General features: G+C 38.4%; 1 pseudogene; it reads left to right on the top strand.

The window, feature by feature from the left end:
* Positions 1-2150: 2150 nt before the first annotated feature.
* LOC129084760 (heat shock protein HSP 90-beta-like) lies at positions 2151-4327 on the top strand (annotated as a pseudogene).
* The last annotated feature ends 313 nt before the right edge of the window (positions 4328-4640 follow it).

The following is a 4640-nucleotide window of genomic DNA, read 5'->3' as shown; positions in this document are numbered from 1 at the left end:
CATTGGTTAAAATATACAGCCTGAAGTAAAGTGCTAAACTCCACGTCACTAGCTATAACATACCTTGGGGTGTATATGAACCTCAAGAGAACAACCACTCAATGAAAAGAAGTGGCCTTTGTTGCTACTTGGGCATGTATATTTTACACTCTTATATGTAAGTCACAAGTATTCAGAAGGAATGAGTAGATTTATTTTCAAGATAGCTTTAGTTTTTGTCTTTTTCCCCCCCTCTCCCTTAAAACTTGTTTTGCAAGTTTTTAAATTTTTAAAAACTTTTTATATTTTTACTTGATTTTAGAGAGACACAGAGGAAGAGAGAGAGGGAGAAAGAGAGAGAGAAACATTAAGTTGTTCCATTTATTTATGCATTCATTGGTTTCCCATCTAAGTACTAACCAGGCCTAACCTTGCTTAGCTTCTGAGATCAGATGAAATTGGGCGCGTTCCGGGTGGTATGGCCACACACCATTGGTTTCTTCTTGTCTGTGCCCTGACTGGAGATTGACCCTCAACCTTGGCGTATGGGGACAATGCTCTAACCAAATGAGCTACACAGCCAGGGCCTGCCACTATTTTTGAAATAGCAAAAAAATTTAGAGGTCCTTAATCTGAAGAGGTCAAAGAGGCTAATCCTAAGAGTAAAGGTCGTGAGCGACATCTTTTTTATTGTCTTCTGGATGCTTAAACAAGAATACTTTTAAGAATTTGTTATCTAAGATTGCAAGACTTAACAAAACATTGTTATCCAAGGCAATAAACATGACCTTATCAACTGCACAATTATACTCTTGGAAGAAAGAGGGACTGTTTTTGTTATCTTTGTTCTAGGCTCAAACATTAAGAGTAGTCTTACAAATAATATGGACAATTTAGAGATTTAAGCATTAATATTTTATTATCCTTGTCTTTGGAGACCAAAAAGATTAAAAAATCTATTGTCCAGGAGAGAAATTGTTAACAAACATTTATTTAAAATTTAATTTGCCATTGAAGAAACTGTTTCTCATTTTTTCTTTCTTTTTTCTTTTTTTTGAAGAAGAGCCTGTTTTGTAATCCCAATTTACAAAATATAAATAATAAGTTTTATCATGTAATATTATTTTGTCTTTCACGTAATTTTAACTTATATGGTCATATTTGTTCTCCTTTATTCTGTTAATGTAATCAATTACAGTGATTGACTTTTCAAATGATAACTTGCATTCCTGGAATAAACCCAACTGCGTAATAATTTAGTATCCCTTTTAGATATTTCTGGATTCAATTTGCTAATATTTTGCTTAGGATTTTTGCATCTATATTAATAAAAAGTAATTTTTAAGTCAAGAATAATTTATAGTCTTTCTACTCTGTTTTAAATTTTTTAAAATTTATTGATTTTAGAGAGAGAGAGGCAGGGGGAGAGAGAGAGAAAGAGAAACATCAATTTGTTGTTCCACTTATTTATGTATTATATTTGGTTGAATCTTATATGTGCCTTGACTGGAGATTGAACCTGCAACGTTGAAGTGCTGGGATGACACTCCAACCAACTGATGTACCTGTCCAGGGATTAAATATTTTTTGTTTTATAACTTTAATTACTTTATCTAGAGTATATAATATTCTATTTCTATTTGCCTATGCTTATTTTTTATTCCTGGATTAATATTTGCATATGTCTAATACTTTGAAGTATGCTATTCTGATTATGAAAATATTCTGAGTACATAAATTTATAGATAAGAGGTAGCAATTTATTGAACAATAAAAAATTACAATAAAAAAGAAAAATAAATAAATGAAAAAGGTAGCAATTTCTTTGATGAGATTAAATAGTCTTAATTTTGAAAATTTACTCTACGCAATAACAACATGGTAATACCAAGTTGTCTACATGAGTGGTTCTCAGATTTTATCCTCAGGCTTTGTTCTCAGAAAAGTCTCAGTGGTTCTCAAACAATACCAATTCTATTCCCCTCCATAAGAAAACCACAAATATTTTTCCCAGTAAGAACATTAATAAAAAAATACCACCATTTACTCTCACCATCACTTCCTTAAATATAAGAGAAAGAGCTCTTTAGTCACCCCCGCGCACGCTGCCTGTGGTATGTGAGCCCAGCACAGCCCCTGCTCTCTAGTACTTGCATCTCTTCACCTCTAAGATGCCTGAGGAAGTGCACCACGAAGAGGAGGAAGTGGGGACTTTTGCCTTTTACTCAGAAATTGCTCAACTCATGTCTCTCACCATTAACACCTTCTACTCCAATAAGGAAATTTTCCTTCCGGAGATATCAGTAATGCTTCTAATGCCTTGGACTAGACATAATATGAGAATCTGGCTGACCCTCCCAAGTTGGACAGTGGTAAAGAGCTGAAAATTGACCTCATCCCTCAACCCTCAGGAATGCACCCTGACTATAGTGGACACAGGCATTCGCATGACCAAGCTGATCTCAAAAATAAGCTAGGAAGCATTGCCAGGTCCGGTACAAAATCATTTAGAGAGGTTCTTCAGGCTGGTACAGACAGCTCCATGATTGGCCAATTTGGTGCTGGCTTTTATTCTGCCAACTTAGTGGCAGAGAAAGTGGTTGTGATCACAAAGCACAGCGATGATGAGCAGTATTCCTGGGAGTCTCCTGTTGGAGGTTGCTTCACTGTGTGAACTGACCATGGTGAACCCATTGGCCAAGATACCAAAATAGTCCTCCATCTTAAAGAAGACCAGGCACAGTACCTAGAGGAGAGGAAAGTCAAAGAAGTGGTGGAAAAGAACTCACAGTTCATGGGTTATCCCATCGCCCTTTATTTGGAGAAGGAAGAAGAGAAAGAAATCAGTGATGATGAAGCAGAGGAAGAGAAAGGGGATAAAAAAGAGGAAGATAAAGATGATGAAGAGAAACACAAGACTGAGAACGGGGACTCAGATGAGGAGGATGATAGTGCTAAGAATCAGAAAGAGAACACAAAGAAGAGTAAGAAGGAATACATTGATCTTGAAGAACTGAACAAGACCAAGCCCATTTAGACCAGAAACCCTGATGATATCATCAAAGGAGGAATATGGAGAGTTCTATAAGAGCCTTACCAATGACTGGGAAGTCCACTCAGCAGTCACGCTCTTCTCCGTAAAAGGTCAGTTGGAATTCAGGACATTGCTACTCATCCCCCATTGGGCTCCCTCTGACCTCTTTGAGAGTAAGAAGAAAACCGTATCAAACTCTATGTCTGCTATATGTTCATCTTGGACAGCTGTGAGGAGTTGATACCAGAGTATCTCAACTTCGTCTGCAGTGTGGTTCACTCTGAGGACTTGCTCCTGAACATCCTCCAAGAAATGCTCCAGCAGAACAAAATCTTGAAGGTCAATTGTAAAAACATTGTTTAAGAAGTGCCTCGAGTTCTACCCTGAGCTGATGGAAGACAAGGAGAACTATAAGACATTCTACAAGGCATTCTCTAAAAACCTAAAACTTGGAATCCATGAGGACTCGACTTACCAGTGGTGCCTTTCTGAGCTTCTACACTATCATACCCCCTAGCCTGGAGATGAAATCACTTCTCTTTTTAAAAATGTCTCTTTCAGGAAGGAGAGCCAGAAGGCCATTTATTACATCACTGGTGAATTGCCAATTGTGTGGAGTGAGTATGGAAGTGGATGGTAGGATATATTTTGAGGTAGTATGTACAACGGAGCCTACTGATGGGTACTTTGTGCAGCAGCTGAAGGAGTTTGATGGGAAGAGTTTTGTAACAGTAAGGTCAAGTTTGAGAACCTCTGCAAATTCATAAAAGAAATCTTGGATAAAAAGGTTGAGAAGCACTGTAATAGAATAAACATGATTTAAAAATTAAAAATTAAAAAAAAAAGCTTGAGAAGGCGACAATCTCTAATAGGCTTGTGTCTTCACTCTGCTGCACTGTGGGTAGCACCTGCGGCTGGACAGCTAACATGGAGAGGAAAGCCCAGGCACTTCCTGATAACTCTGCAGTGGGCTACATTATGGCCAAAAAACACCTGGACCCACAATTAACCTCCACAATTAACCCCAACTACCTTATTGTGGAGACTCTGTGGCAGAAGGTGGAAGCAGACAAGGATGGTAAGGCTATCAAGGGTCTTGTGGTGTTGCTGTTTGAGACTGTTGCTCTTCTGGCTTCTCACTTCAGGATCCCCAAACCTACTCCAACCCCATCTACCGCATGATCAAGCTAGGCCTAGGCATTGATGAAGATGAAGTGACAACAGAAGAACCCAGCGCTGCTATTCCTAATGAAATACTGCCCCCACCACCTTGAGGATGACGAGGATGCCTCTCACATGGAAGAAGCAGATTAGGAGTTTCTACCTGCAGACCTTGTGTCCTCTGTGTAGTGTCTTCATGGCTCCTGTGGTAGCTCTGAGAGGCTCTAGCCCACCTGATTTCCTTTGCTGATGTTTAGGGGTTTATTCCTCTGCTGTCTTTGCCTAAGGCAGGCTACAAGGGATTTGAGCCTTCCCTTCTCACCTTTGACATTGGGTTTGAATGCTGTATATTGTAGTTTTTTTCTAATTTTGCTCTGAAATTAAAGTATGCAAAGTTAAAAAATATATATATAAAAGAAAGACATGTTCTCAGATTAAGTTATAGGCCAGGCCCAGAAAAGATATT

Source organism: Pteronotus mesoamericanus, unplaced genomic scaffold, assembly GCF_021234165.1.
Source record: "Pteronotus mesoamericanus isolate MK-2021 breed Mesoamerican mustached bat unplaced genomic scaffold, CSHL_Meso_final scaffold_21, whole genome shotgun sequence".
Taxonomy (NCBI): Eukaryota; Metazoa; Chordata; class Mammalia; order Chiroptera; family Mormoopidae; genus Pteronotus; species Pteronotus mesoamericanus.
The sequence above is the reverse complement of the archived record's forward strand: the minus strand, read 5'-3'. Positions and strand labels throughout refer to the sequence as shown.